We start from the raw sequence: 10,930 nt of genomic DNA, 5'->3' as shown, positions 1-10,930 counted from the left end.
TTAGAGACACAACTTTAAACTTAAACCAAGTTTCACCTGAAGTTCAACAGTTTGTCTCCAAAACACGAGACGGTCCTCACAACACCAGTAAACACATGTATACACACACACCAAAAATGTGTTTCCATTACTTTCTATGAACTTACATTCATTCCTAGAAACACAACTTTAACACAAACTTGAGCAAAGTTTTCATCCTTTCATCCACAAAACACAAGACGGTCCTCACAGCACCAGTAAACACGTGTATGAACACACACACACTCACACACCTGTTTCCATTAACGTACATTTATTACCTGGAGACACAACTTGAACACAAACTCAACTTCTTCACCTGAAACTCAGCGATTTCTTCTCCAGAACACCAGCGAGTCCTCACAACACCAGTAAAGCCCTGCTGAGGAGGTGCCTTGCCCGAGGGACCATCAGACGGAGGCGAGGCCGGACCATAATCCCTGATCAGATGTCACATTCCCTGCTCTCAGTTTACCCACAATCCTTTGTGTTTCGGGGTCGCTCAGGTTACGCTTTCTCTCCAACTTGTTTGAAACTCAGAGGGTGGATTTTACCGCTGAGACCAAAGAAACGTGATGGTTTGTGGAGGAACGTGGTCCGACGGGTTGATCTTTAAAAATCACCTGAAACTGTTTCACCAGAACTGAAGCATGACTTTTACTTTCAGGGCTGATTTCTGGCCTTCTGAGGATTCAGCGAGCAGCTCGTCGATTATGCAGCTCATTGTGTGAGCAGATCTGAAGGCCTCGTACCACCATCTGGTGAGCCACGCCTCAGCGCCATGCAGGAGGTCTGCTGCTTAAACAAACAGACATAATCAGTTTGGTGTCCTCCCACTGAGACGATTTATCTGATCTGATCTGCTCGGCCGCCGATCGCTCACATCTGACCGGAGCTCAGAGCAGCTCGTTAGCTCATCAGCGGCACCTCGATCCACCGAGTTCTCCTGTTGGGATGAACTTCAGTCCCTCAGACGAGCAGCTGCTGAATCCAAACTCACTTTTTAATCAAGTTTTCCTCCCAAACACAAAGCTAACCGATGCTAACAGAGCTGCTCTTGGTGCTGCTCGGATCTCTTGAAGCCGACCTCCTTGATCAGAAGCGGTTCTGGACAAGAGAGGCTACAAACGGGAGCAACAGTCAGAGTACGAGTACTTCCTGGTTTGTGATGAGATTATTTCAAGGTTTTTTGTGACAACACAAGAAAAAAATTCAGATTTGTTACAACATCTATAACGTTATAAACAGGAAGAGCTCTGCAACACGTTGGTTTTTCTTCTACTTTCTAACAAAACTCTCAACTGACAATAATATTCACCTAAAATCATTCCACCACAGCTAAAAGTCACCTGTAAGAACTTTTTTCGTCGCCTCTGTGCACTAAACTGGACGAGTTCCACGTCTCAGGACTGTCAGTTCACATGTTTCTGGTTTATGGGACGGAGAGGAAACAGCCAAGAGCCGATTCTTCCTCCGACTCCTGACGGATCGAATGAGACGAGCTGCAACACAAACCTTCCACCGCTCTGCTCGAAGCATAAAATGTTTTCTGGCAGCGATAAATAAATCAGAAAGTCACGTGACGGCTCCAGAAGTCGTGGAGGCTTTACAGTGAGTCTGCAGGACATCAGCTGGTTGTGTTACAATCATAAACATGATAAAAGTCGGAGTTTATCCCTGAACCGGAGTCTGACGCTGGTCCGGTCTGACAGCCGGGACGATAAGCGCGACCCAGTTCATCCAGAGAAGCAGCGAAGCCTGAACTCATCTCATCACGGCAGCAGGAAGCCGACCTACAAACCCGCACAGGAACTCGTCGAGTTTCCTCCTCAGTTCTTAGTTCATCTTACTGTTGGCTGAGACCTCGTAGGTGTGATTTTAAACCAACAGAGCATCAAATAGAAATAAAACCGTGTTCAGTGTGTTCAGGCTCACTGAGCAGCTTCAGCATGAAAGACTCTAAAAGATTTATATCAGGATTTAGAAGAAAAGCTGCAAAATAACTTCTTAAAATTTAAAAAAGGGGAAAAAACAGGCTCCTGTTTTGATGCTAAATAAATAAATATAAATATATATAAAGAATACAGACACAACATGTAAAATCAGTGTGAACAGTAGAAGCGTAGCAGCACATTCAAAGACAGATTTTAACACTGAAAAGCCAAAAAAAAAAACTCAAATTTTCTGCTTTTCTTGCTGCTCATGACGGTAGATGGAATATTTTTGAGATGTTCAGAATAAACATACTTAATGCCTCATAACAGCAGATATTAGAATGTTTCAAGCTGTTTTTTTTTCAATATTTTATAGACTAAAAGATGAAAAATATTCACCCAAAATAACAATATGTTGCAGCAAACGTTGAACCTTCAGTCGGTCTAATTTATTCCTCCAGACTTCACCGTCAACGACAGAGATTTAAATAAAGTTTGAGTGAAATTAATACATTTGCAGCCTTAAATAAGTTATAAAAAAGATGGAACTTCACCAGCAGACGTGTTTCAGAGCAGCTCAGAGCGACATTTATCAGTTTGTACTCGATGAAATCTGAGTTAAAGCATCTAAAGTCTGAATATCGACGACAGAATCAGCACCATGGAGCCACCGAGGCTTCCTGAGCAGCAACACACACATAAACACAATCTGATAACCAGCCGCTACACACACACACACGCACACACTCTACATAATCAACAGTGACGTGAACATCCAGACCCCCGACTGCTCCACCCGATGTCTCCTGATGCAGATTAAACCTCCGTCTCATCCACGTCGTTCCCTCCTGTCAGCAAAGTTTGGATTAAATGTGAAGTTTTGAACTTTCACATAAACACTGTCAGTGTAATGTGCAAAAGTTCATTTTTAATCTAATGATCAGGTGCAACACTTCATTTTATTTAATTCTTGAGCTGCATTATTTCATTTTAATCTAATTTTTAGGTGAAATATTTGATTTTATGTGACTTCTCAGCTGAAATATTTCATTTTTATCTCATTTTTAAGTGCAAGGTTTTATTTTTATGTGACATTAAGTGCAATATTATTTTTTGAATCAAATTTTCAGGTGCAATATTTCATAATTATCTCACTTTTCAGGTGCAATATTTTATTTTAATTTCATTTTAAGGTGCAATATTTAATTTCATCTTATTTCCAGGTGCTATATTCAACCTAAACTCCACAAAATAACGTTTCTCTACAACTTCACTGCATGTCAATCACATTTTAAAGGGAAATGTATTTTCTGCCAGATTACCTTTTTGTTTGTAATGTGTCATAAACATGATTCTAATGAATGTTTTATTTTCCTGCTTCATTTTTTCTTCCTCTTTCAACCGACCAATCACGTCTTAGATGGACTTGTCACCGTGGTAACGAAGCGCCAAACATACAAAGCATCATGTTTTTCTGCTTTTGTGTCTAAATCCAACCAGGAAGTGAATGAAAACTAAAAGTAAACATTACTTGAAGACACTATGTCTGTCTGGTGGTCGATCACAGGACAGAAGGTCTTCAGATCAGACTCTGGTCTCCTCCTTCCTGCTAACTTGGACTCACTTCTTCACACCTTCAGTGCTTCTCGCCGCCTCACAGGCTCAAAATCACGTTTATCACCAAACAAAATGACCTCAGAACACATCTGAGGATGCAGCTGAGCCGCACAGGAGCATCATTTTGTCCTGATCATGATTAATTAACATATAATTAATCACATTTGCACGTCTTCTAAACCTGCCGGTGAAACATTCAGACAGCAGAGCAGCTCAGCAGCAAACACCTTCTGAGGCGTCAGAGCTCAGCAGAGGAACCACTTTGATCGGATTTATTTCAGCCGACACAATCCACTGGAGCCCGGCCAGCCTGGCCCAGATACCGACCTGTGGAAGCAGCTCAGGACGTCTTAGAGAACGCTGGGGGAACATCTTAGAGAACGCTGGGGGAACATCTTAGAGAACGCTGAGGGAACATCTGACAGCTGGGAGGGAAATGTGGAGGACGGTGTGAAGGAAAGAAAAGTAATGAACTGAGTAAAAGAGGCTGAAGGAGAAGCTGAAGCTCTGCAGAGTTCCTCCTCTGATGATGGTGATGAGTTTAAAGTTATTTGAGTGACTGTTGTGAATGTTGCCTGTTCTTTAATGTATGAATAAATCTGAGGACGACTGTAGCTGCTGATGGACCTGAACGTCTCTTTCTGTGTCTCAACACAACAAACTTCTCTTTCAGATCCAACTTTGTCAGCAGGTTCGTACAAAAACAAGAGTTCTCTGTTCACGCAGTTTAAAATCTGCACAAATCTGCTCAAACAACCGACGAAACGTAAAGAATAAAAGATAAAAACTCCACAAATGTCCACTCAGACTCAGAGCTTCTTATTCTTTGTCTCGTCTCATCAGCTTCTCCTGCGTTTAATCCGAGTGGAGAGTTTGTCGTGTGAATGTGTGGAGGACGAAATCATTTTTAAAAAGCCTGAATGAAAAGAAGAATGACGGAGGAATCCGACGCCACAAAGAGCGAGAAGACAAAAGAGAAAGTAAACCGGCAGCCAGACAAAGAGGAAGAGCTGAAAGTGGCAGAGAGGGAGTGTGATTCAGAGGTCAGACACAAACCCAGAGTCCAGAGGAATTCACACAAAACCATTTCTCACCGAGTCCTCGGGCAGCTTTATTCTCCACAACATCCATCAGCTCCGTCCCAGCAGGACGCTCAGCCTCTTTACAAACAGCTGACTCATTAATTAACTGCTCCGTCAAACGAGAGACAATCATCACGTTGTGCTGCTCACAGAGTTTGTAGCTACAGTTTTCTTTAAAGTCTACTTATTACTAATTTACTGTATTTAAAGCAGCACAAATGTTGGTATTTATCAGACGTCTGCTGTTGTTGGAAAGAAACATAACGGAAATTAATGAATTAAAAATAGTAAATCGGCTTTACTTTACAAATTATCCTCGTTTTGTTAAACCAAAGAGAATAAAAGTTCATAACTAAACTCCTTCATTATTACGGGTTATTATAACTGAGTTTATATATTAATTAATGATCATATATTAACTGTATGATAGCAGGAACCTGCCATTTAAAGCTACACTTGCTCATTAATAAAGTTCATCAGAAGTGAATATGTACAGTAGAGATAGCAGTGACGACATGCTACCACCTGTTTACTGATCGATCGATTGATTGGGATCAATAACAGTTTGTCTCCTGCTGCTCTTCTGTTTTTCATCTTTTTCTGTTCCGTTTATTGTCCACTAACTCTCAGATCTTAAAGCATTATAAGTTATTGTTGTTCAGACGCTGGCTCAGGTTAATCTGTAGCTGAATACTAACTTAGCCGCTAGCTGTTAGCATAGCATTAGCCGCCGTGAAAGCAGCTAATGTCCTGATTTCTGTCTCTGCAGTTTGTCAGCTAGAACAGATTGTTAAAGTTAACCCGACTTTAGAAAGAGGTTAAGATGCTCCAGCTAACATCAGCCACGGGCTAAGAGGCACAGCTAACCTCTTAGCAATAGCCGTAGCCTAGCACCATTAGCAGAGTGGAGTGTTATCGAGGTGTTTTGTGTAACATCAGGAATGTTTCTGGAAGTTTCTGCTGCTTCACCTCCTATAAAGTTCTGCTAATTGACCAGAGCTGATCGGCTAATGAGCTCCTCTGTCTCTCTGTGTAAACAACAGCTGTGATTGGCTGTTACTCATGACATGTAACAGCCAATCAGACAGAGCAGTGGGCGGGACCACAGACTGAGTCAAAGCAGCACATTTCTTTATTATAATCAGCCAGTAAAAATAACGATATTAATTATCTAAAAATACCAAATATGGGCGTAATAATCGGTCGGTCCCTGTTACAGCCGTTAAAGTGTCTCCCAGGTTGTGTTAAAGTGGACAAAACTCCACATGAACCCACAGGACTGACTTCTGCAGTAATACGACATGTTTTTGTGTATTTTTCCTTCGTTTTTCTGTAAATCATCCTGTGATCTGGATTAAAGCATCAACACATGGACTTGTTGTTGCAGTGAAGTTGCACAGAAACGTCATTTCTATGAGATAAAGCTGCACAAACAGGTTTCAGGTGTTTTCCTGTTTACAGAAGGTTTCTGCTCCTCCTGTCGCCTCCATTCACACGATACAAACACTCCCAGCGTCTCCAGCTGCACTGACGCAGAACATTAAATATGCATGTGAACGCTGTGGGTTCTCCGGAGAACCGTAACTCAGCCGTCACCTCCCCCACCGACGCTCAGGTGAGCCGGGGGAGGAGCTCCGCCCCTCCGGCTCCATGAATAATGGAGGCAGCAGTGCATGCTGGGAGGTTGGAGCAGGCTTACATAATGTGGAACACTGAGGTTCTCACTGAGGTTCTGCTGTTTGGTTCCTCACAAACGTCTTCACAGAGATCGACGATCTAATCAACAGTTTGTGCTGATTGCTGATAAATCACTGCTGCGTTCAGTGACAGAGGAAACGCTGCTGTTTGATGAACTCTTGGTTTAAAATATGGTGATTTTAAGTGTAATTATTTCAAATATTTACAGTTTTTTTTTTACAGATTTTCCTTGTTTCTGTAAATTACAGATGTTTACTTGTAAAATTACAGGAAAAAAAACATTATTAATTTACATGTTAAAACTAACAAAACAGGCTAAAACTGTAAATAATGTCCAAATTAAATAAATATTAATTTAAATTTTGCAGCAATTGGCTGTAAAATTACACCAAACCATTCTGTGTTTACAGGTATTTGCCATTCTTCTAAAAAAAAACAATTATGTATACTAGGAAATAAAATTACTAATTGAAGTGTTATTTTACAGATTTTCCCTGTTTCTGTAAATTATAATTACTTGCAAAATTACAGGAGAAAAAAAGTATTAATCTACATGTTAAAACTAAAAAACAGGCTAAAATTGTAAATAATGTCCAAATTAAATATATTTTAATTTGTTCTTTCACAGTAAATTTACACTCAATCAGCAGAAACCATTGTGATTTTACAGGTATTTGTTCTCCTTTGAAAAAATATATACGTATATTGGGAAAAATTGCACTAATTTTATTGTTATTTCTCAGATTTTTTCCCTGTTTTGATGAAATACAGATAATATCCAGTAAAATCACAGAAAAGTATTAATTAAAAGTATTAATTTATATACTGACTACAAAATAAAATTAAATAAAGTGAATTAACTAAATGAAAGCAGCCGTATTTACATAAACCACTGCAGCCACTTTAAAGGTAAAGTCAGTGATCAGAGAACGTCTCCTCCAAACTGCTCAGCCGATTAAAAGGAATTTAAAGTTAGACGTCCAACTAGAAAACCACCATAAGGTCCCACAATCTAACAAAGTCCAGGAGAACACTGCGTCTACAGCCTTCGTTTCATTTTCCACATCAAGTCCAGCAGATCAGCCACAAGCTGAACATCAACAACCACCAAACTCCATCTTTAGTTTCTCATTTATCCCAAAAAACCTCCAGCTGAGTCACTCGGATGTTTTAGGGTGTTTCTCTGCCTCTGAGCAGAGCATCATCATCATCATCATCATCATCATCATCATCCACATCCACATCATCATCATCATCACCACCATCATCATCAACATCACCACTATCACTATCATCATCATCATCATCATCCTCATCCTCATCCACATCCACATCCTCATCATCATCATCATCATCATCATCATCACTATCATCATCATCATCATCATCCTCATCATCATCATCATCATCACCACTATCGTCATCATCATCGGCGTCCAGCTCACCTGCTAAAGTCCAGTCGGCGTCTCACAGAACCTCAGTCAGAACGTTTGGATCAGCAGCCTGAACAGAGACACAGACAAACACAGTTCATATCAGCACAAACTGAAACTATTTCACCTGCTCATGAAGAAGAGCTGATCTGCAAACCAGTAAACATGATGCGGATCATCTGTGCTGATCAGACGACTTCAGAAGCATCAAACAACCTGATTCAGGAGAAAAGTTCACATTTCATGGCTCTGAATCGTCTTAAATCCTAAAGTTTAAAGAGAATTTAAAAAGAAAAAAGAAAACAGTTGTCTTTCCACATCACTGTCGAGCAAATTCAAACCAAACTATTAAAGTGTTGTAAAGAAAATGTTTTAAAAAATTGGAACTCAGACTTTTTTTATTCCATGAACTGTTTTGGAGGAAATCAACTGAAAAACTGATTGTGTCAAATGTTGCTGTTTGATAAACACGCGACTAATTAGAAATCCTCTAATGAAGCAGATTGATTTATTTCTACAAACACTCTACTGTCTGGATCTGAAGCTCACACAACACCTCCAGGACGACACGAAGACGTCTCCGTGTGAAAGACTTTTATTTACAGAAGCGTTGAATCATAATCGTGTTTGTGTTTCCTTCGTCCTGCATCTTGTAAACAGATGGAGCCCGAATGTCATCACGCAAACAAACAGAGCAAACAGGAAGGTGAGTGTCCACCTGCAGCTGTCCACACACTCACACACACATCCACACACTCACACCTGACCGGGAACACACACACACATCTACACACACCTACACACAGATTAGGTCTCATTAAGGTTTCTCTAAACTCTCATTATCGCAGCTTATAGCGACATGTTGCCACCTGCAGGAGTGTGTGTCGCTATTTCAGCTGCTCACACACACACACACACACACACACCTACACACACACACACACACACACACGCTCAGAGTGACAGCTGGACGGCGTGAGCTGCTGCTAATCACCGGTTCATCCTCCGGCGGAGCTGCAGCTCAGTGCAGGTGAAGGCGGCAGCAGCAGCGTCGCTCTAATGGACGGACGTCTTCCAGCCTAACAGCCTATCAGTCTAACAGTCTACCAGCCAGGTGTGTGTTCGTCCAGCAGCAGGTGAAACACTCACGTCTGACAGCTTCTCAGCTCCGGAGCTCGAGCTGTGAAGCTGTCAGAGTTTCCTCCTGAACAACCTCCAACACGTCGTCCGTCTTTACAAACATCCAGATTGTTTAAAACCAGGAGCTCCAAGAACGAGAGCTTCAAACGTAGATATTCATGAAGTTTTTAATTCATATATTAAATACTTTCTGAGGTAAAAACATTTATAAAAAACTGGCCGTTGACCTGATTTAACGCACTTTGGAATCTGAGTCCTGTTTTCTTACTTAGAGCAGAACAACCAACTGCTCAGTCAGTTATAAAAATAACCTGATTTCCATTTTTGTGACCAAATATTTGCCATTAAAAGTTCTCTTTGTGTTCAGTTGTGTGTTACTGTGACCTGCAGCTACATCTGGTTCAGGAAACATCACCAGTTGATGCTCAGAGACTCTTCATGAGTTTCCTTTTTTAATTTTAATTCTTTAACTCACTCGTGATCAGATTATTTGATCTACAGACTCTGAATCAGCGTCATGATGAGAAACAGTTCCTGAGACGTTCTGGTTCAAACGATCTTGACTGTTTCCTTCATTCGTACTTTGTTAGAAATCGTCGTCGTAGTTGAAGCTCATTAATCAGATAAACGATGATTCTGCTCCTCTCTTCAGGCTTCGTCAGACAGAACATTGTGACTGAAGATCAGATCGATGACTGACACCATTCTCTGACATTAGACTCAATAATTAATCAGGAACATAATTGGCACTCATGGATAACGAGGACAACTGACACTATCTCAGCTGGATGAATGTATAAAACAAAAAGATGTAATTAAGCTTTTTATACAGTGAGTCAACAACATTAGAGGAATTTAAGCCGTACTAAGGATCACACTGTCACTACCAGCAGCTCTATGACCGACCGACTGCTTCGTCTGTTCAAGTCGACGCTCCGACGTCGACCCGATCGGGCCGAACACCCGACGTGCTGCTCCTGGACCGGCTTTGTTTCACCCTCCGAGCGGCCGTCGCTCTTTTTCTGGGAGGTTAAAAACAAAAACACACACATTTGCGGCGCGTTGATGCTCTTGGCAGGCGAACGCGGGAGTTTTTGTGTCGGGTGGCCGCGAGCCGAATTACTCCTGCTGAGCACGAAGACGTCTGACGAAGGCTGACAAGCAGAAAATATGCTCGGATCTCGCACCGTAAATCCAGAACCGATCATGTCGAGTCCTGGGAGGCTGTTGAGTGAATTAAGGCTGATGATCGGCCTGTAACGGCTGATTTTATGATTGTTTGCTGTAATAAATGTGAGAAACGGCGTCCAGCAGAGCAACAAAAGCCAAAAACTGACCATGTTCACTCTGCTATTGATCAAAAACATGGCTGCTGCTGTTTGAGTGTGATGCTGGATAATAACGGTGGATAAAACGGGTGCATGCAGAGGACAAACACTCCAGCGGCCATGGTTAGGACCTGGAGGGAGCTGGTTGTTCCTGTCGGAGGTGAGAAGCGTCACCCCGGGGGAGGAACAGGACGGGAGAGGGAGAGCAAATGATGTTGGCCTGAGAGAAAACATGAAACCGTATATGAGACAGAAACAGGAAGTGAAGAGGTTGTTTTAAAAGGCAATAAAAGTCTGATGTGATTTCCTGTCATCCTGTTTTTATATTTCCAGAACCTCTATCTGACAACAACACGATTAAACATCCTCAACGCTTTGTTCTGAAAATGGTTTAAACTGTAATCCGTGCTGCTGTAATCCCACCGTTTGTATTCTGACAGTCATTCATATAATTCTGTTGTGTAATTAGCTCCCTGACAGCCGATACGCTCTCTGCTCGTCACGGATTTGTTTCCTCTGTGGCAGTAAAACACAAGACAGGAGCCTTACAGTCAGGTTGGACTGGGCCCACTAGAAACCCACCAGAACACCTGCTAGCGTAGCAACATTAAAGCTACTAATGCCATATAAAAAGTATTCAGTCCCCTCTGAAGTTTTCCCTTTTTTTAAGAATACATTGT

General features: G+C 41.5%; 1 protein-coding gene across 1 annotated transcript in view; it reads right to left on the bottom strand.

The window, feature by feature from the left end:
* Positions 1-10,930, bottom strand: part of pak1 (p21 protein (Cdc42/Rac)-activated kinase 1) — a gene marked incomplete at its 3' end in the record, with an annotated part of 50,198 nt that overhangs the window by 31,387 nt on the left and 7,881 nt on the right. The window contains exon 2 of the mRNA XM_008298458.1: positions 7,795-7,852. The remainder of the gene's footprint in view (positions 1-7,794; positions 7,853-10,930) is intronic.

The sequence above is a fragment of the Stegastes partitus genome, unplaced genomic scaffold (assembly GCF_000690725.1).
Source record: "Stegastes partitus isolate 25-593 unplaced genomic scaffold, Stegastes_partitus-1.0.2 Scaffold1318, whole genome shotgun sequence".
Classification (NCBI taxonomy): Eukaryota; Metazoa; Chordata; class Actinopteri; family Pomacentridae; genus Stegastes; species Stegastes partitus.
This window is presented reverse-complemented; position numbering and strand designations above follow the sequence as displayed.